The sequence below is a fragment of the Panulirus ornatus genome, chromosome 65 (assembly GCF_036320965.1).
Source record: "Panulirus ornatus isolate Po-2019 chromosome 65, ASM3632096v1, whole genome shotgun sequence".
Taxonomy (NCBI): Eukaryota; Metazoa; Arthropoda; class Malacostraca; order Decapoda; family Palinuridae; genus Panulirus; species Panulirus ornatus.
This window is the reverse complement of record NC_092288.1, coordinates 24,958,985-24,983,087: the sequence shown is the minus strand read 5'-3', so window position 1 is coordinate 24,983,087 and position 24,103 is coordinate 24,958,985. Positions and strand designations below refer to the sequence as shown.

Below are 24,103 nucleotides of genomic sequence, written 5' to 3'. Positions count from 1 at the left end.
ATTAACAAGCAACCAACCCTCATCCCATCCTTTATTAACAAGCAACCAACCCTCATCCCATCCTTTATTAACAAGCAACCAACCCTCATCCCATCCTTTATTAACAAGCAACCAACCCTCATCCCATCCTTTATTAACAAGCAACCAACCCTCATCCCATCCTTTATTAACAAGCAACCAACCCTCATCCCATCCTTTATTAACAAGCAACCAACCCTCATCCCATCCTTTATCACATACCGTCTCATCACGTACCATACAGGACTCTGGCTTCATGACCTGTCTATGCTAATGGCCATGTGACCCGACACAGGTCAGAGCCAGAGGGGGAACAGGGATGACCTGACCTTCGTTACGACACAGGGGTCACGTGTCAACATCCCATTGTAACGTCTTGCACTCTCCCCTCAACATGATCCCAGCACTGCTAGGAGGCATGGTCCTAGCACTGCTAGGAGACATGACCCCAGCACTGCTAGGAGACACAGCATCAGCACTGCTAGGAGACATGACCCCAGCACTGCTAGGAGACATGACCCCAGCACTGCTAGGAGACACAGCATCAGCACTGCTAGGAGACATGACCCCACCACTGCTAGGAGACATGACCCCACCACTGCTAGGAGACATGACCCCACCACTGCTAGGAGACATGACCCCAGCACTGCTAGGAAACATAACCCCAGCACTGCTAGGAGACATGACCCCAGCACTGCTAGGAGACATGACCCCACCACTGCTAGGAGACATGACCCCAGCACTGCTAAGAGACATGACCCCAGCACTGCTAGGAAACATGACCCCAGCACTGCTAGGAAACATGACCCCAGCACTGCTAGGAAACATGACCCCAGCACTGCTAGTAGACATGACCCCAGCACTGCTAGGAGACATGACCCCAGCACAGCTAGGAGACACAGCATCAGCACTGCTAGGAGACATGACCCCACCACTGCTAGGAGACATGACCCCAGCACTGCTAGGAAACATAACCCCAGCACTGCTAGGAGACATGACCCCCAGCACTGCTAGGAGACATGACCCCAGCACTGCTAGGAGACATGACCCCAGCACTGCTAGGAAACATAACCCCAGCACTGCTAGGAGACATGACCCCAGCACTGCTAGGAGACATGACCCCAGCACTGCTAGGAGACATGACCCCAGCACTGCTAGGAAACATAACCCCAGCACTGCTAGGAGACATGACCCCAGCACTGCTAGGAGACATGACCCCAGCACAGCTAGGAGACATGACCCCAGCACAGCTAGGAGACACAGCATCAGCACTGCTAGGAGACATGACCCCACCACTGCTAGGAGACATGACCCCAGCACAGCTAGGAGACACAGCATCAGCACTGCTAGGAGACATGACCCCCAGCACTGCTAGGAGACATGACCCCACCACTGCTAGGAGACATGACCCCAGCACTGCTAGGAAACATAACCCCAGCACTGCTAGGAGACATGACCCCAGCACTGCTAGGAGACATGACCCCAGCACAGCTAGGAGACACAGCATCAGCACTGCTAGGAGACATGACCCCACCACTGCTAGGAGACATGACCCCAGCACTGCTAGGAAACATAACCCCAGCACTGCTAGGAGACATGACCCCCAGCACTGCTAGGAGACATGACCCCAGCACTGCTAGGAGACATGACCCCAGCACTGCTAGGAAACATAACCCAGCACTGCTAGGAGACATGACCCCCAGCACTGCTAGGAGACATGACCCCAGCACTGCTAGGAGACATGACCCCAGCACTGCTAGGAGACATGACCCCAGCACTGCTAGGAGACATGACCCCAGCACAGCTAGGAGACACAGCATCAGCACTGCTAGGAGACATGACCCCACCACTGCTAGGAGACATGACCCCAGCACTGCTAGGAAACATAACCCCAGCACTGCTAGGAGACATGACCCCCAGCACTGCTAGGAGACATGACCCCAGCACTGCTAGGAGACATGACCCCAGCACTGCTAGGAGACATGACCCCCAGCACTGCTAGGAGACATGACCCCAGCACTGCTAGGAAACATAACCCCAGCACTGCTAGGAGACATGACCCCCAGCACTGCTAGGAGACATGACCCCAGCACTGCTAGGAGACATGACCCCAGCACTGCTAGGAGACATGACCCCAGCACTGCTAGGAGACATGACCCCAGCTTCACCATATCTATAAACATGATGGAGATTCTGTATGAAATTTAGTCATGTTAATTTAACCAGGTTAATCAATTTAACAACAATACTTACATGTTAAACAGCGATGATAATGGTGGTAGAAGAGAGCAGATGTGGTGGTAGGTGTGGTGACTATGACCTGTTCGGTCTTACTAGGTCAGTGACCTGTCTGGTCTTCTCAGGTCACAAGCTGGTTACTGGCTGACCTGTCTGGTCTTCAAAGGGCAATAGTAAGTTCCTTAGTGACCTGTCTGGTCTTTGTGACCTGTCTGGTCTTCCCAATCTTTCACTGTGACCTGTTCACTCCAGGTCAAGCACTCGCTCTCTCTGACCTGCCTGGTCACGTCGGGTATACAACACTAGTTCTTTATGACCTGCCAGGTCCTCTTAAGTCTACTACAGGTCTTCACAGGTACGTCCCTGGTACTTCTGTGACCTGGTTCCGACAGGTCACGTCTGGTTTGGGGACACACAACACATTGTAACAACACAATACAACGCATGGTATCGCCTACACAACACAACAGGATAATACAATACAACCTTAACCCCTACAACACATCATACAACACTATACATCATGATACAATATCATACAATACCACCTCAACCCCTACAACACATCATACAACACATATCATACATCATACATCATACATCATACAACAATATCATACAATACAACACAGAAAAATATAGTCCTCACAACGCAGCATCATAAATCATACAATATCATACAACACAACAAAATATTATAAAGTAAAACACAACATAAATGATTCACAACACCAAAATGCATAACAACACAATTTCCTACAACACTGTAAACTATCACAACAACTCAACAATATTGCTGAGGAGGAGCACAATACAAGGAACCACAACACAAAACAACAACACAAGGAACACAACCCAGTACAACACAGGACAGAGGAACAGAGCAACACAACCCCACACACGACAAGGAACACATCACAACCACATGCAACTCAAGAGGGAAAAACAAGCACCCAATACTACAACCCACGCCAGAAACCACAACACCTTTACAACACTCGGTCATACAACACACGGGGGCAACAGAGAGCACAACACACGGGGTGTGTGGGGGGAAGCGGGCCAGGACAACACACATGTTAACAACACACGTTCCACTGGTCCTCTGGCTCAACCACGACCCTCACACCACACCTGACCCCCCCAACCTCCCATACACAACCCCCCCCACCCCACACTTTAACCCCCCCTCCCCCCCAGGGTCGGCCACGCCCTGTAAACAAACCATAACACGAGGGGGGGGGGGTCAGCATCAGGCAAATGAACAACATGTCACACACGTACAAACACACTCACCCTCACACAACTACAACAACAACAACAACAACAACAACAACAACAACAACAAGAGGTGACAACCTCAAAACCTACAACAAGGGAACTATGACAATATAACAATGTTATAGTCCTATAACATGATAATAATAACCTCTCCAGTAATGTTCACTCTCAGGTAAATAACATCATTAAGAAAAAATATATTAACTAAAACATAAATAATAATAATAATAATAATAATGATAATACATAATACTGATAAAAATAAAATAAATGAAAACAAATAATGATAACAATAATAATAATAATAATAATAATAATAATAATAATAATAATAATGAACACAAGGTTGTACCTAAGGTTGTAGGATGAACAAGACATATTAGCGTCACTTGAACATTAACATATTTCCAATGGTAACAACATTTCACATTGATAGTTGAGTCAGTATGTAATGGTGGTTGATAATTTCTGGATTTATGCTACAATAATCTAAGGTTTATGTAAGTCTTACATTTTATTTATGTCAAATTTCAATTCTGACTGTAATGTTTTTGTGTATATAGACTTTCCTTATGTTTGCTACTGATCAAATTGTCTGTTTATTATATGTTTTCATAAACATTCTATTGTACTTATATATATATATATATATATATATATATATCCCTGGGGATAGGGGAGAAAGAATACTTCCCACGTATTCCCTGCGTGTCGTAGAAGGCGACTAAAAGGGAAGGGAGCGGGGGGCTGGAAATCCTCCCCTCTTGTTTTTTTTTTTTTTTCCCAAAGAAGGAACAGAGAAGGGGCCAGATGAGGATATTCCCTCAAAGGCCCAGTCCTCTGTTCTTAACGCTACCTCGCTAATGCGGGAAATGGCGAATAGTATGAAAGAAAGATATATATATATATATATATATATATATATATATATATATATATATATATATATATTTTTTTTTTTTTTTTTTTTTTTGCTTTGTCGCTGTCTCCCGCGTTTGCGAGGTAGCGCAAGGAAACAGACTTGCGCTACCTCGCAAACGCGGGAGACAGCGACAAAAAAAAAAAAAAAAAAAATCTAACATATCTAAGCCTTTAAAAATCTCCCTACCATTGTTGCTGTATTCTCTATCGCATATATAAATATTATGTTTAATCACAATTGCTCAATTTAAACCAGTTTATGTAAATTATTCAAAAATATCGATAATATTAAAAAATATCCAAGCAGTTCTTCTCTACATCTTCATATGCAATCTACCCGACCAGTTTATTGACTTCACCGCATTTCATTATCAGATCTTAAGAGAACTGTTACAAGTTCGCCGCTACTTCGTTAAAGTTATCTAAACAATTTGCGGAGTTTACAGCTACTTCGTAAGTGGTTAACCCAAACATTTTCTACACATTATCGTTAATTCGTAACCGATGCAATCTCACAGTTTCCTGAGTATAATGCTGCTTTATAACTGATTCATCAATACAGTTCCCTAACTGATGTTATATAAACACATTAACTATTTCATCACTTCACCGCTACTTTATAATAGATTAACCCACACAGTTTTGTGACGTCACCGCTGCTTCATAATAGATTATAGTGACCACTAAACAGTTCGTTAATTTCACCATGACTTCACATCACATCCACCTAACAGTTCTTTGACTTTCCCGCAACTTCTCATTAGATCCACCAGCACAGTTCCTTGACTTCCCCGGTACTTCACATTAGAATCCCCCAAAACACCGCTATCATTTGAATGTTACTTGAGGAGAATATACAATGTAAATGTTAAATAAAGTTATAGAATAACGAGAGAAGATAATACAAAGAAAAAAAAGAGGCAGATAAGAGATAGTGTGGCCAGACGTTGATTATATATATATATATATATATATATATATATATATATATATATATATATATATATATATATATATATATATATATATACACTGGAGCTCAGAATGTGGGATGTGATCCACTGAGTTAAAAAGGTAAATATGGGAGATAGATAGATAGATAGAGAGAGAGAGAGAGAGAGAGAGAGAGAGAGAGAGAGAGAGAGAGAGAGGACGAGACACTATATAAGATTACATCACCTGCGCGTGTCTGACCACCTACCCCAGCCTACACCACACCCCCCCACCTTCCACGCCCCCACACATACACGCACACCTGCCACCCCCCCCACGCCCCCCCCTCCCTCCTCCTTCCCACGCCACTCCCAACCCACCTACCACGCCCATAATACATGCCTTACACATGGTATGGGAATTATGCTTACCATGTGAGAGAAAGAGAGAGAGAGAGAGAGAGAGAGAGAGAGAGAGAGAGAGAGAGAGAGAGAGAGAGAGAGAGAGAGAGAGAGAGAGAGAAACCTAAGACGAGGTTTTGCCATAAAGCAGAGCTAATCTTCAAAGCTTTACCATCTAACTGCTTCAAGCTTTACCATCTTACCTAATCTTCTTAAGCTTGACCATCCACCAGCTCTTCAAGCTTGGCCATCTACCTGCTCAAGCTTGACTATCCGCCTACTCTTCAAGCTTAACCATCTACATATTCTCTAAGCTTTACTATCCACCTAATCTTTAAGCTTAACCATGTACTGACTCTTCAAGCTTGACCCTGAGCCTGATCTTCAAGCTTGACCCTGAGCCTGATCTTCAAGCTTGACCCTGAGCCTGATCTTCAAGCTTGACCCTGAGCCTGATCTTCAAGCTTGACCCTGAGCCTGATCTTCAAGCTTGACCCTGAGCCTGATCTTCAAGCCTGACCCTGAGCCTGATCTTCAAGCTTGACCCTGAGCCTGATCTTCAAGCTTGACCCTGAGCCTGATCTTCAAGCTTGACCCTGAGCCTGATCTTCAAGCTTGACCCTGAGCCTGATCTTCAAGCTTGACCCTGTGCCTGATCTTCAAGCTTGACCCTGAGCCTGATCTTCAAGCTTGACCCTGAGCCTGATCTTCAAGCTTGACCCTGAGCCTGATCTTCAAGCTTGACCCTGTGCCTGATCTTCAAGCTTGACCCTGAGCCTGGTCTTCAAGCTTGACCCTGAGCCTGATCTTCAAGCTTGACCGTGAGCCTGATCTTCAAGCTTGACCCTGAGCCTGATCTTCAAGCTTGACCCTGAGCCTGATCTTCAAGCTTGACCCTGATCCTGATCTTCAAGCTTGACCCTGAGCCTGATCTTCAAGCTTGACCCTGAGCCTGATCTTCAAGCTTGACCCTGAGCCTGATCTTCAAGCTTGACCCTGAGCCTGATCTTCAAGCTTGACCCTGAGCCTGATCTTCAAGCTTGACCCTGAGCCTGATCTTCAAGCTTGACCCTGAGCCTGAACTTCAAGCTTGACCCTGAGCCTGATCTTCAAGCTTGACCCTGAGCCTGAACTTCAAGCTTGACCCTGAGCCTGATCTTCAAGCTTGACCCTGAGCCTGATCTTCAAGCTTGACCCTGAGCCTGAACTTCAAGCTTGACCCTGAGCCTGATCTTCAAGCTTGACCCTGAGCCTGAACTTCAAGCTTGACCCTGAGCCTGATCTTCAAGCTTGACCCTGAGCCTGATCTTCAAGCTTGACCCTGAGCCTGAACTTCAAGCTTGACCCTGAGCCTGATCTTCAAGCTTGACCCTGAGCCTGATCTTCAAGCTTGACCCTGAGCCTGATCTTCAAGCTTGACCCTGAGCCTGATCTTCAAGCTTGACCGAGAGCCTGATCTTCAAGCTTGACCCTGAGCCTGATCTTCAAGCTTGACCCTGAGCCTGATCTTCAAGCTTGACCGAGAGCCTGATCTTCAAGCTTGACCGAGAGCTTGATCTTCAAGCTTGACCCTGAGCCTGATCTTCAAGCTTGACCCTGAGCCTGATCTTCAAGCTTGACCATCATGATGGCATTGATCATTATCGTGTGCAGGTTAAGCTTGGGCCTTTAGTCATTTTGTTCCAAAAATTTCCATATAAAAATTACTTAGTACAGGTGAAAGAGGTTTACCCATTACCATACCAAATGTTTGAGTATAATAATCTCAATTAAATTGAAATATACAGTCTTTTATACACAATTTTATCAGTTCAATGAAAACAGACTTTGAAACAGGTAAATAAATATCATCCAAGACATCAAATAAATATTCTAAAAGGTCATCAACTGGAACTTTTGATCATTGTATTGACTGGAGTAACGCCATCTCAGTTGTTAACTCTAACTCTATTACCAAGAGAAATATCATTGTATCTTCTATTATTAAATACACAAAGAATTATTATCTTAATATTAGTGATGGTCTATACAAATTAGATAACTTTATTGTTGATAAAATTTGTAAAATAGTAAGTTTATGAACGCTCGTTGTATGTTTTGGACAATCACATGTTTACCAAATGGCGTCGTAGCTTCGTCTCTTCGATGTATATCAACTGACTGTTATATTTCTCTCTTGTGTCTCCCCTGATGATGAGATTATTACACGAAACTGCACTTGGCAACTTATCTTGTTTCATTTTCCCCGTGGACTCATAGGAATATATATATATATATATATATATAAATATATATATATATATATATATATATATATATATATATATATATATATATATATATATATTCCTATGAGTCCACGGGGAAAATGAAACGATATATATATATCAAAGGTTTATCTCCTCTCTCAGGCCTTTTCTTCTCATATAATTACCTATTCTCGTTAATTAACATACTTATACTAATTTTTAATGAATTACCATCACCATAAGTGCTATGCATTTCATTACCGCCGTACAACATTTTTCCAACCACAAGACTCTGGCAGCAGTCACGTGGACGCCATCTTCGCTTCCGGGCGTACGATACACCTTGCGTAGCCTTGACCTCTGACCTGCTGGGGTCTTACCCCGGAAGAGACCACCCCCCAACCGCACACAACAGACCCTCCAACTACGACGTGGCCCGAGGCAAAAACATAGACGTATATACACATTTATATATATATATATATATATATATATATATATATATATATATATATATATATATATATATATATATATTTGCTTTGTCGCTGTCTCCCGCGTTTGCGAGGTAGCGCAAGGAAACAGACGAAAGAAATTGGAAAGGATCACAATTTTGCGCGTGATCAAGATATTCCTATGAGTCCACGAGGAAAATGAAACAAGAAAAGTTCCCAAGTGCACTTTCGTGTAATAATCACATCATCAGGGGAGACACAAGATATATATATATATATATATATATATATATATATATATATATATATATATATATATATATATCCTTTACTGACAGGGTAACCATCTCTCGAGTTATAACAACCACTCACAACAGCCTCAGGTAATTACGTATAACGTAACCTAACCATCGTTAAGTATATAAATGGTTTATTCATACATATCATTAAACAATTTATCTTCTATCTGACCAGGCCAAGGGTATGTGTCTGGCAACGCTGCTTTAACTAAGACCTTTGAGTATACATATATACATTCATACTGGCCTATATATACATAGTTACGTCCATCCCCACCCCCCTCATTACAACACCCTTGCCCAAACTACAGAACAAGGTAATTACATGTGCGCGCGTGCGTGCGTGCGTGGCATTCTTAGTTATGTACATATGTTCAAATACATATGGCTATGTAGTTATGTACATATGTTCAAATACATATGGCTATGTAGTTATGTACATATGTTCAAATACATATGGCTATGTAGTTATGTACATATGTTCAAATACATATGGCTATGTAGTTATGTACATATGTTCAAATACATATGGCTATGTAGTTATGTACATATGTTCAAATACATATGGCTATGTAGTTATGTACATATGTTCAAATACATATGGCTATGTGTACGTCTATGTACGTACAGGAGAGGAAGATGATGACAATGACTTACAACAACACAAGTCTTCAAAGAAAACGGCGTGTGGGGCCTCACCCAGTGTGTGGCTACGTCATGCAGGAGATAACCCAAGGTCACGTGACCTTATACGATCCCCCCTGCCTAACACACACTCACTCACACTCACCATGCTCACTCACAGTCACTCACACACTCACTCAAACTCACCATACTCACACACTCACTCACACTCACCACGCTCAATCACATACTCACTCACACTCACCACGCTCACTCACACACTCACCACGCCCACTCACCACGCTCACTCACACTCACCACGCTCACTCACACACTCACCACGCCCACTCACCACGCTCACTCACACTCACCACGCTCACACACACTCACACTCACCACGCTCACTCACACACTCACATTCACCACGCTCACTCACACACTCACATTCACCACGCTCACTCACACACTCACCACGCCCACTCACCACGCTCACTCACACTCACCACGCTCACTCACACTCACCACGCTCACTCACACACTCACCACGCCCACTCACCACTCTCACTCACACTCACCACGCTCACACACACTCACACTCACCACGCTCACTCACACACTCACATTCACCACGCTCACTCACACACTCACATTCACCACGCTCACTCACACACTCACCACGCCCACTCACCACGCTCACTCACACTCACCACGCTCACTCACACTCACTCACATACCACACTCACAACGCTCACTCACATACCACACTCACCACGCTCACTCACAGCAAGTATGAATTTGTACATGTGTATATATGTATATATCTGTGCGTGTATATGTATGTATACGTTGAACTGTATGTATATACACGTGTGTGTGTGTGTGTGTGTGTGTGTGTGTGTGTGTGTATATACATGTGTATGTGGGTGGGTTGGGCCATTCTTTCGTCTGTTTCCTTGCGCTACCTCGCTAACGCGGGAAACTTCAGCACCACACTTACCAGGACCACACTTACCTAACTTCAGCACGACACTTACCTAACTTCAGCACGACATTTACCTAACCTCAGCACGACATTTACCTAACTTCAGCACGACATTTACCTAACTTCAGCACGACATTTACCTAACTTCAGCACGACATTTACCTAACTTCAGCACGACATTTACCTAACTTCAGCACGACACTTACCTAACTTCAGCACGACATTTACCTAACTTCAGCACGACATTTACCTAACTTCAGCACGACACTTACCTAACTTCAGCACGACATTTACCTAACTTCAGCACGACATTTACCTAACTTCAGCACGACATTTACCTAACTTCAGCACGACACTTACCTAACTTCAGCACGACATTTACCTAACTTCAGCACGACATTTACCTAACTTCAGCACGACATTTACCTAACTTCAGCACGACACTTACCTAACTTCAGCACGACACTTACCAAACTTCAGCGCGACACTTACCTAACTTCAGCACGACATTCACCTAACTTCAGCACGACACTTACCTAACTTCAGCACGACATTCACCTAACTTCAGCACGACACTTAACTAACTTCAGCACGACATTCACCTAACTTCAGCACGACACTTACCTAACTTCAGCACGACATTCACCTAACTTCAGCACGACATTTACCTAACTTCAGCACGACATTCACCTAACTTCAGCACGACACTTACCTAACTTCAGCACGACATTCACCTAACTTCAGCACGACATTCACCTAACTTCAGCACGACACTTACCTAACTTCAGCACGACATTTACCTAACTTCAGCACGACATTTACCTAACTTCAGCACGACACTTATATAATATTAAGATATTATCTAACAACATCACAAACAAAAATCGTCAACATAGAATCAAACATAAAATTATATTACAAAAACGAAAAAAAAAAAAAATCATCTGTACAGAATTAAACCAAAATGAAGTAGTCTTATAAAAGAGGAATTTCTAACATGATATAAAATACGACGAAAAAAAAATATGGAAAAAAATATATTTTTTTAGAATGCTGGAGAGGAGGCAAGATGGCGGCCTGGCTCTGGTGAGCACAGTAACAACCACAGAGTTACAACCTTCCCAGTAACGGTCGGTCCTCCTGACACATCACACTGCCTTCAGGTTAATATTATTAACAATTTAACATATTTACTTCATTATATCCCCTCCCCCCCCCCAGATATTATCATTAGTTAACACCAACTTGCCGAAATGAATTGACAGTTCGTTCATTTTGGAACTGATGCTTCTGCTGAGACAGACGAAGCTTTCTGGAACATCATCAAAATAAATGAAAATACAAAAAATACAATTAATCAAATCAAAAGTCACAACCCGTAACAACACTCGTCACAACTCCATAACTCAGCAAGATCCACAACCACACTAACAACCCCAGAAGAGCTACAACCCCCCCCCCCACAACAACAATAACATTATCTACCACAACATCTTGTAACGTTAACAATCACAACACATAAACAACAACTAAGTAAAAGACAACAGCCCTAAAGCACAAGTACAACCCTCTGAACCACAACCTTCAGCCGAGGTCAGCTAGCTCCAACAACCGACGAATTTATTATCAAATGTTAACATTCAGCTGGTACCAAGGCCAAGATGGCGGGGGGGGGTAGTAGTTGTAGATGTAGTAGTGGTAGTAGTAGTAATTGTAGATGTAGTAGTAGTTGTAGATGTGGTAGATGTAGTAGTAGTAATTGTACATGTAGCAGTAGATGTAGTAGTTGTAGATGTGGTAGATGTAGTAGTAGTAATTGTACATGTAGCAGTAGATGTAGTAGTTGTAGATGTGGTAGATGTAGTAGTAGTAATTGTACATGTAGCAGTAGATGTAGTAGTTGTAGATGTGGTAGATGTAGTAGTAGTAATTGTACATGTAGCAGTAGATGTAGTAGTTGTAGATGTAGTAGTAGTTGTAGATGTGGTAGATGTAGTAGTAGTAATTGTACATGTAGCAGTAGATGTAGTAGTTGTAGATGTGGTAGATGTATTAGTAGTAATTGTACATGTAGCAGTAGATGTAGTAGTTGTAGATGTGGTAGATGTAGTAGTAGTAATTGTACATGTAGCAGTAGATGTAGTAGTTGTAGATGTAGTAGTAGTTGTAGATGTGGTAGATGTAGTAGTAGTAATTGTACATGTAGCAGTAGATGTAGTAGTTGTAGATGTGGTAGATGTAGTAGTAGTAATTGTACATGTAGCAGTAGATGTAGTAGTTGTAGATGTGGTAGATGTAGTAGTAGTAATTGTACATGTAGCAGTAGATGTAGTAGTTGTAGATGTAGTAGTAGTTGTAGATGTGGTAGATGTAGTAGTAGTAATTGTACATGTAGCAGTAGATGTAGTAGTTGTAGATGTGGTAGATGTAGTAGTAGTAATTGTACATGTAGCAGTAGATGTAGTAGTTGTAGATGTGGTAGATGTAGTAGTAGTAATTGTACATGTAGCAGTAGATGTAGTAGTTGTAGATGTAGTAGTAGATGCAGTAATAGTTATAGTACAACAACTAACAACAGTACAGGTAAAGCAACAACAGACAAACAGTTGCAGCAAAAAACAGAAGCAAAACAACGGCAATAACGGTAATGAAACACCGACAACAACAGAAGCAAGTATGAACCATACAGACAACAGGTAAACAACAGTAGTCAGAAAACATTGTCAACAGAACAACAGGTAAACAACAGCAGTCAGAAAACATTGTCAGCAGAACAACAGGTAAACAACAGCAGTCAGAAAACATTGTCAGCAGAACAACAGGTAAACAACAGCAGTCAGAAAACATTGTCAGCAGAACAACAGGTAAACAACAGCAGTCAGAAAACATTGTCATCAGAACAACAGGTAAACAACAGCAGTCAGAAAACACTGTCATCAGAACAACAGGTAAACAACAGCAGTCAGAAAACATTGTCATCAGAACAACAGGTAAACAACAGTAGTCAGAAAACACTGTCAACAGAACAACAGGTAAACAATAGTAGTCAGAAAACACTGTCAGCAGAACAACAGGTAAACAACAGTAGTCAGAAAACACTGTCAGCAGAACAACAGGTAAACAACAGTAGTCAGAAAACACTGTCAGCAGAACAACAGGTAAACAACAGTAGTCAGAAAGTCAACAGAACGACAGGTAAACAACAGTAGTCAGAAAACATTGTCAACAGAACAACAGCAACACAAACAACAATGTACCTACAATAAAACGTACAAACAACAGCAATTAACAGAAACAAGTGGTAAAGCAACAGTAAAACTAACAACAGTAAAACTAACAACAGTAAAACAATAGTAACAACAGTTATAAAGCAACAGTAAAACTAAAAACAGGAAAAACAAGTTACAACAGCGGTAAAGCAACAGTAAACCTAACAGTAAAACAATAAAACAATAGTTATAAGATGAATCAAACAACATCAGAAAACAACAGTAACACTGAAAACACAAGCAAGCCAAATACCTCACAACTACAACCATGTCAACAAAAATGAAGTAAAACAAGACCAAACAAACAAAAGCAGACAAGAAACAAGTACAACCAAGGCAGCAGCGTCAACACGGCAACAACAACGTCAACATGGCAACAACAACGTCACATGGCAACAACAACGTCAACATGGCAACAACAACGTCAACATGGCAACAACAACGTCAACATGGCAACAACAACGTCAACATGGCAGCAACAACGTCAACATGGCAACAACAACGTCAACATGGCAACAACAACGTCAACATGGCAGCAACAACGTCAACACGGCAACAACAACGTCAACATGGCAACAACAACGTCAACATGGCAGCAACAACGTCAACATGGCAACAACAACGTCAACATGGCAGCAACAACGTCAACATGGCAACAACAACGTCAACATGGCAGCAACAACGTCAACATGGCAACAACAACGTCAACATGGCAACAACAACGTCAACATGGCAGCAACAACGTCAACACGGCAACAACAACGTCAACATGGCAACAACAACGTCAACATGGCAGCAACAACGTCAACATGGCAACAACAACGTCAACATGGCAGCAACAACGTCAACATGGCAACAACAACGTCAACATGGCAGCAACAACGTCAACATGGCAACAACAACGTCAACATGGCAACAACAACGTCAACATGGCAACAACGTCAACATGGCAGCAACAACGTCAACACGGCAACAACAACGTCAACATGGCAACAACAACGTCAACATGGCAGCAACAACGTCAACATGGCAACAACAACGTCAACATGGCAACAACAACGTCAACAACAACGTCAACATGGCAACAACAACGTCAACATGGCAACAACAACGTCAACATGGCAACAACAACAACGTCAACATGGCAACAACAACGTCAACATGGCAACAACGTCAACATGGCAACAACAACGTCAACATGGCAGCAGATCCATCTAACTACTGATAAGCTGTTGGTACACACCCGGTACTGCTAACGGTACACACACACGGTACCCTCCACCTGGTACCTCAGTAGTAACGGTACACACACACGGTACCCTCCACCTGGTACCTCAGTAGTAACGGTACACACACACGGTACCCTCCACCTGGTACCTCAGTAGTAACGGTACATACACACGGTACCCTCCACCTGGTACCTCAGTAGTACACACACACGGTACCCTCCACCTGGTACCTCAGTAGTAACGGTACATACACACGGTACCCTCCACCTGGTACCTCAGTAGTACACACACACGGTACCCTCCACCTGGTACCTCAGTAGTACACATACACGGTACCCTCCACCTGGTACCTCAGTAGTAACGGTACACACACACGGTACCCTCCACCTGGTACCTCAGTAGTACACACACACGGTACCCTCCACCTGGTACCTCAGTAGTACACACACACGGTACCCTCCACCTGGTACCTCAGTAGTACATACACACGGTACCCTCCACCTGGTACCTCAGTAGTAACGGTACACACACACGGTACCCTCCACCTGGTACCTCAGTAGTAACGGTACACACACACGGTACCCTCCACCTGGTACCTCAGTAGTAACGGTACACATGCACGGAACCCTCCACCTAGTACCTCAGTAGTAACGGTACACACACACGGTACCCTCCACCTGGTACCTCAGTAGTACACACACACGGTACCCTCCACCTGGTACCTCAGTAGTAACGGTACACACGCACGGAACCCTCCACCTGGTACCTCAGTAGTACACACACACGGTACCCTCCACCTGGTACCTCAGTAGTAACGGTACACACACACGGTACCCTCCACCTGGTACCTCAGTAGTAACGGTATCCTCCACCTGGTACCTCAGTAGTAACGGTACGCACACACGGTAACCTCCACCTGGTACCTTAGTAGTAACGGTACCCTCCACCTGGTACCTCAGTAGTAACGGTACACACGCACGGAACCCTCCACCTAGTACCTCAGTAGTAACGGTACACACACACGGTACCCTCCACCTGGTACCTCAGTAGTAACGGTACACACACACGGTACCCTCCACCTAGTACCTCAGTAGTAACGGTACACACACACGGTACCCTCCACCTGGTACCTCAGTAGTAACAGTACACACACACGGTACCCTCCACCTGGTACCTCAGTAGTACACACACACGGTACCCTCCACCTGGTACCTCAGTAGTACACACACACGGTACCCTCCACCTGGTACCTCAGTAGTAACGGTACACACACACGGTACCCTCCACCTGGTACCTCAGTAGTAACGGTACACACACACGGTACCCTCCACCTGGTACCTCAGTAGTAACGGTACACACACACGGTACCCTCCACCTGGTACCTCAGTAGTAACGGTACACACACACGGTACCCTCCACCTGGTACCTCAGTAGTAACGGTACACACACACGGTACCCTCCATCTGGTACCTCAGTAGTAACGGTACACACACACGGTACCCTCCACCTGGTACCTCAGTAGTAACGGTACACACGCACGGTACCCTCCACCTGGTACCTCAGTAGTAACGGTACACACACACGGTACCCTCCACCTGGTACCTCAGTATTAACGGTACACACACACGGTACCCTCCACCTGGTACCTCAGTAGTACACACACACGGTACCCTCCACCTGGTACCTCAGTAGTACACACACACGGTACCCTCCACCTAGTACCTCAGTAGTAACGGTACACACACACGGTACCCTCCACCTGGTACCTCAGTAGTAACGGTACATACACACACACGGTACCCTCCACCTGGTACCTCAGTAGTAACAGTACACACACACGGTACCCTCCACCTGGTACCTCAGTAGTACACACACACGGTACCCTCCACCTGGTACCTCAGTAGTACACACACACGGTACCCTCCACCTGGTACCTCAGTAGTAACGGTACACACACACGGTACCCTCCACCTGGTACCTCAGTAGTACACACACACGGTACCCTCCACCTGGTACCTCAGTAGTACACACACACGGTACCCTCCACCTGGTACCTCAGTAGTACACACACACGGTACCCTCCACCTGGTACCTCAGTAGTACACACACACGGTACCCTCCACCTGGTACCTCAGTAGTAACGGTACACACACACGGTACCCTCCACCTGGTACCTTAGTAGTAACGGTACACACACACGGTATCCTCCACCTGGTACCTCAGTAGTACACACACACGGTACCCTCCACCTGGTACCTCAGTAGTAACGGTACACACACACGGTACCCTCCACCTGGTACCTCAGTAATACACACACACGGTACCCTCCACCTGGTACCTCAGTAGTAACGGTACACACACATGGTACCCTCCACCTGGTACCTCAGTAGTACACACACACGGTACCCTCCACCTGGTACCTCAGGAGTAACGGTACACACACACGGTACCCTCCACCTGGTACCTCAGTAGTAACGGTACACACACACGGTACCCTCCACCTGGTACCTCAGTAGTAACGGTACACACACACGGTACCCTCCACCTGGTAGCTCAGTAGTACACACACAAACGGTACCCTCCACCTGGTACGTCAGTAGTAACGGTACACACACACACGGTACCCTCCACCTGGTACCTCAGTAGTAACGGTACACACACACGGTACCCTCCACCTGGTACCTCAGTAGTAACGGTACACACACACGGTACCCTCCACCTGGTACCTCAGTAGTAACGGTACACACACACGGTACCCTCCACCTGGTACCTCAGTAGTACACACACACGGTACCCTCCACCTGGTACCTCAGTAGTAACGGTACACACACACGGTACCCTCCACCTGGTACCTCAGTAGTAACGGTACACACACACGGTACCCTCCACCTGGTACCTCAGTAGTAACGGTACACACACACGGTACCCTCCACCTGGTACCTCAGTAGTACACACACACGGTACCCTCCACCTGGTACCTCAGTAGTAACGGTACACACACACGGTACCCTCCACCTGGTACCTCAGTAGTAACGGTACACACACACGGTACCCTCCACCTGGTACCTCAGTAGTACACACACACGGTACCCTCCACCTGGTACCTCAGTAGTAACGGTACACACACACGGTACCCTCCACCTGGTACCTCAGTAGTACACACACACGGTACCCTCCACCTGGTACCTCAGTAGTAACGGTACACACACACGGTACCCTCCACCTGGTACCTCAGTAGTAACGGTACACACACACGGTACCCTCCACCTGGTACCTCAGTAGTAATGTTACCTAACTACCAAGGTAGAGGTGTGGTGCGGGATATGGTCGACGGTCGGGTCGACCAGGTTCTTGCATGTCATAGTTGGGTTGGGGAGGGGGTTGCATAGCTCCACCATGCGCTTCATCATGTGGTTATTTATTCATCATTAATACTCATTATGGAAGATGAGAATGTTTCTCGTGTGTTTAATTAGTCAAATTAATAAATATAGATGGTATAAATACCGATAGTGACCTACGATAACTGTACAGTTAAGACGATCATGGCGGCCATACTGCCACGACCTGACCCCAGGTCACATTATCTACACAGTTCTCATGGTACGATAACAGCCTTAACAAACCCCCCGACCCCCTCTCGTCTTCGTTAAAACACAACGTTTATTATGTCCTTAGTAACCACAACGATAAAAAGGCACTGATAAACATACTAAAAGTAGTCATTTATTCTTGTTTAATTACTTCCATCGTTTAATTACTTCCATCTTCTCTTACACGAGGGTCAAATACCTGCTCCACCCCAGGTGTTGGGAGGGAGGACGACCTCGTACCCGGGGTGGCAAGTTGATGTACCTCAACCAACATTATCTAATTTCTTCAACTACTTAATGTCGTCGTTGTAACAACCTCTACGACACCAACTAGGTGGTTAGGTATATCCTACACAGGTGGTAAGATATAGTTGTTACGTTCTACGACTCGTCTAACGACCGTAGGCGGTAATTAAGAAGACTCGGGTGATAACACCGAGCCTCGACCAGCAGACAATGGCCGGGTAGGGTAGGTACATCCGGGTCATGCCTTGCCCACCCTACCTTACCTACACCCACCCTACCCCGGGCCACTCCTCACCAACCCACCCAGGAAGTGGGCGAGCCAGCGGGTGGGTGGGTGGGTGGGGTAGCGGGCATCTCAAGGTTCACGGCCTCACACAGTGTTTACCTCCTCCTCCCTCCGCCATGACGGCCAAGCTTCCCCCACCTGCCGCCAGGGGGTCTCACCTCGTCCATCATGGCGAATTATCATTAATAATAATAATGATAATAATGATAATTATAATGATAATTATAATGATAATGACGGGAAAATAATTAAATAACAGTAACCATAATCATAGTGATATAATAGTAATAATAAAATAAGAAAATAAGTAAATATTTAATAATAATACAATGACTGTTCATTTGTCCAGCAACGAGAAGTGAGCAACCCAGGAGTTAGGTGGGGGAGGGAGGGAGGGGGGGAGGGGGGATTGTCCAGTGGCTGGTGAGGTGGGTGAGGGGGGGTTGCCAAGTGGTTAGTGTGGGGGGAATGTCAAGTGGTTGATTAAGGGGAATTCCAACGGTGGTCTTGAGGGGGGGGGGGGGAATTGACCAGCGGGTAATTAGATGAAATTGTTTATTTGTTTGTGAAGGGGGACAGTGTGTGGGGGGGGGGAACCATCCAGTGGATGATGAGGGGGAGAATTGTCCAGTGGATGATGAGGAAGGAATGGTCCAGTGGTTGGAGGTGGAATTATCCAGTGGTTGGTGGAGGTGGAATTATCCAGTGGTTGGTGGAGGTGGAATTATCCAGTGGTTGGTGGAGGTGGAATTATCCAGTGGTTGGTGGAGGTGGAATTATCCAGTGGTTGGTGGAGGTGGAATTATCCAGTGGTTGGTGGGGGGTAATTATCCAGTGGTTGGTGGGGGTAATTACCCAGTGGTTGGTGGGGGGTAATTATCCAGTGGTTGATGGGGGGGTGTCAGTATAGCAATCGCTGTTCCTTTCAGTTTTCACCATCACGCAGCGTTGCCAACGGTCAGACTTTCTCCCAAGTGGCCATCCACCTCCCCCCCTGGTAGTGGTGGTGGAGTCTGGGCCACCTGGCCACCTCACTTGTGGTGGCCAGGTCCACTTGTCCTTTGATCCACCTGGGCCTTCCACCTATTAGGGGGTGGGTAGGGGGCCCTCTTGTCAAAAAGGAGCCGTGAGCTGATTGGATGGATTCACGAACTGGATGTGGGGGGGGGAGGGGTTGTGACAACACGGATGATGACCTGCTCTACTGTCATCACTACAACACTGGCGGGGAGAGAGAGAGAGAGAGAGAGAGAGAGAGAGAGAGAGAGAGAGAGAGAGAGAGAGAGAGAGAGAGTGGGGAAGAAAGAGGGAGAGGGAGAGAGAGAGAGAGAGAGAGAGAGAGAGAGAGAGAGAGAGAGAGAGAGAGAGAGAGAGAGAGAGAGAGAGAGAGTGGGGAAGAAAGAGGGAGAGGGAGAGAGAGAGAGAGAGAGAGAGAGAGAGAGAGAGAGAGAGAGAGAGAGAGAGTGGGGAAGAAAGAGGGAGAGAGAGAGAGAGAGAGAGAGAGAGAGAGAGAGAGAGAGAGAGAGAGAGAGAGAGAGAGAGAGAGAGAGAGAGAGCCGGGGTTGCTGCAGTGCGCAACATTCCACGCTCTGCCCCGGGGGGGTAATACGGTCGTATGCCCGCCATCCGAGACACCCGGCACACGGGCCTTATGTACGGACGCAGTAAGGTGCATTATACCTTGTAAACCACACTGGGGGGAAGCACCCACGTCTTGCCCCTTCCGTCTTCAGTACGAAGATTTGAACCTCATACCCTGGTATCGTAGCTATCATACCTCTGCCTGTTGTACCACGCTGGTTATCATACCTGTTTGTTGTACCATGCTGGTTATCATACCTCTGGCTGTTGTACCACGCTGGTTATACCTCAGTGGCTGTTGTACCACGCTAGTTATCATACCTCTGGCTGTTGTACCACGCTGGTTATCATACCTGTTTGTTGTACCACGCTGGTTATCATACCTCTGGCTGTTGTACCACGCTGGTTATACCTCAGTGGCTGTTGTACCACGCTAGTTATACCTCAGTGGCTGTTGTACCACGCTGGTTATACCTCAGTGGCTGTTGTACCACGCTGGTTATATACCTTGATGTTGTACCACTCTGATTATTATATCTGTGACTTGTACCACGCTGGTTATCATGTCTGGCTGTTGTACCACGCTGGATATCATACCTCTAGCTGTTGCACCAAACTTTTATCAAATCTGGTTGTACCACGCTGGTTATCATACTTCTGGCTGTTGTGCCACGCTGGTTATCATACCTCAGTGTTTGTTGTACCACAAAGGTTATATCTCTGGCTGTTGTACCAAAAAGGTTATCATACCTCAGTGGCTGTTGTAACAAAGGTTATCGTACCTCTGTTGTATCACTAAGGTTATCATACCTATGGCTATTATACCACGCTGTTTACCATACCCCTGGCTGTCATAGCACGGTTTATCATACCTCTGGCTGTTGTACCACGCTGGTTATCGTCTGGCTGTTGTACCAAGCTCGCTATCATACCTCTAGCTATTGTACCAGTTTATGAAATTTGGTTGTACTAGGCTGGTTATCATACCTCTTGCTGTTGTACCAAGTTGTTTGTCTAGCTGTTGTACCACGCCGGTTATCATACCTCTGGCTATTACAGCACGCTGGTTAACATACCTCTGGCTGTTGTACCACGGTGGTTATCATACCTGAGAGGCTGTTGTACCACGTTGGTTATCATACCCGAGAGGCTGTTGTACCACAATGGTTATCATACCTGAGAGGCTGTTGTACCACGTTGGTTATCATACATATGGCTGTTGCACAACGCTGGTTATACCTCTGGCTTGTATTTCGCTGGTTATCATACCTCTGGCTATTGTACCACGCTAGTCATCATACCTCTGGCTGTTGTACGAAGCTGGTAATCATACTCTGGCTGTTGTACCACGCTAGTTATCATACCTCGAACTGCTGTAACGTGGTGGTTATCATACACGTAGCTATTGTACATATGGCTGTTGTACCACACTGGTTATCATACCTCAGGCTATTACAGCACGCTGGTTATCATACCTCTGGCTGTTGTACCACGCTGGTTATCATACCTCAGAGGCTGTTGTACCATGCTATCATACTTATGACTGTTGTACAACGCTAATTATACCTCTGTTGTACCACGCTAGTATCATACCTATGGCTGTTGTACCACGCTGGTTATACTACCTCCGACTGTTGTACCACGCTGGTTATCATACCTCTGGCTGTTGTACCAAGCTAGTTATCATACCTCTGGATGTTGTACCAACCTGGTAATCATACTCTGGCTGTTGTACCACGCTAGTTATCATACCTCTAGCTGTTGTACCGTGATCATACCCGTAGTTATTATACCACGCTAGTATTATACCTGTGACTTGTACCACGCTGATTATCATACCTCAGTTGCTGTTGTACACTACGTTGGTCATCATACCTGTTTTACCATGCTGGTTATCATACCTGCGGCTGTTGTACCACACTGGTTATGCCCGTGGATGTTGTACCACGCTGGTTATCATACCTTAATGTCTGTTGTACCATGCTGGTTATCATACTTCAGTGGCCATTGTACTACGATGGTTATCATACCTCTGCCTGTTGTACCATGCTGGTTATCATACCTGTGGCTGTTGTGCCTTGCTGGTTATCATACCTCAGTGGCTGTTGTACCTTGCTGGTTATCATACCTCTCGATGTTGTGCCACGCTGGTTATAAATCTAGCCGTTGTACCACGCGGGTTATCATACCTCTGGCTATTATACCACGCTGGTTATCATACCTCTGGCTGTTATACCACGCTGGTTATCATATCTCTGGCTGTTATAGCACGCTGGTTATCATACCCCTGGCTGTTATAGCACGCTGGTTATCATACCTCTGGCTGTTGCACCACGCGTTATCATACCTCTAGCTGTTGTACCACGCTGGTTATAAGCTGTTGTTCCACACTGGTTATCATTCCTGTGACATACCACGCTGGTTATCATACCTTAGTGGCTGTTGTACTATGCTAGTTATCATACCTCAGCGACTGTTGTACCATGCTGGTTATCATACCTCAGTGGCTGTTGTACCATGCAGGTTATATCTCAGTGGCTGTTGTACCACGCTGGTTATCATACCTGTGGCTGCTGTACCATGCTGGTTATCATACCTGTGGCTGTTGTACCATGCTAGTTATCATAACTCAGTGGCTGCTGGAACATGCTGGCTATCATACCTGCGGCTGTTGTACCATGCTGTTCATCATACATGTGACTTGCACTATGGTTATCATACCTCAGTGACTTTTGTACTATGGTTATCATGCCCCCGTGGCTGTTGTGCCGAGCTGGTTATCATACCTCGGTGGCTATCATAGCGTTTAACTATCGTTCCTCAGTAATTGAAATACCATGTAGGTTATCGTGCCCTAGTAGTTACCAAACACAAGTGACAATAGCACAGTCATCATACCTAACTGGCTATCGTACTCTAATGGCTGTCATACCTCAGTAACAATAGCACTCATTATCACTCCTACAGGGCTACTGACCTCTAGTGGTTATCATACCCCAACGTATATAGTACACTAGTGGTTACATACTCTACTAACTATCGCACAGTGGGTATTCTCAGTGGTTATCATACTCAAGATTACTGTGTTCTAGGAGTTATCACACCTCTGGTTGTACCGTGGTGGTTACACCACCTCAGTGGCTATCGCAATTTTGTGGTTACCATACATCAGTGGTTATCGTAAGTGGTCAAGATACTACAGTGGCTATGGCAGTCATCATAACTTATTTGCTATTATACCCAAGTAGTTATATTACCTCATAAAAGACTGTACACCCTTGTATCATTCCTCTGCCATCATCATACATCAATAGTTATCGCATCCTAGTCGATATCATCCCATAATCTTTATCATACGTAATTGGTCCTCCAACCAATTGTATCTCAGTGGCTATCGTATCCCAGTCAATATTGCATATATTGTTGAATTCACTGGACCTCTAACATGGCTTCTATATCTACTGTTATCACTTGATATTAACCAAAATCAACCAAAAC

The 24,103-nt window shown here is 45.2% G+C and overlaps 1 long non-coding RNA gene across 1 annotated transcript in view; it reads right to left on the bottom strand.

Annotated features, from left to right (window-relative positions):
- Positions 1-24,103, bottom strand: part of LOC139746464 (uncharacterized) — a 51,956-nt gene that overhangs the window by 27,640 nt on the left and 213 nt on the right. Inside the window, exon 2 of the long non-coding RNA XR_011712157.1 lies at positions 2,272-2,655. This is a non-coding gene — a long non-coding RNA (uncharacterized lncRNA). The remainder of the gene's footprint in view (positions 1-2,271; positions 2,656-24,103) is intronic.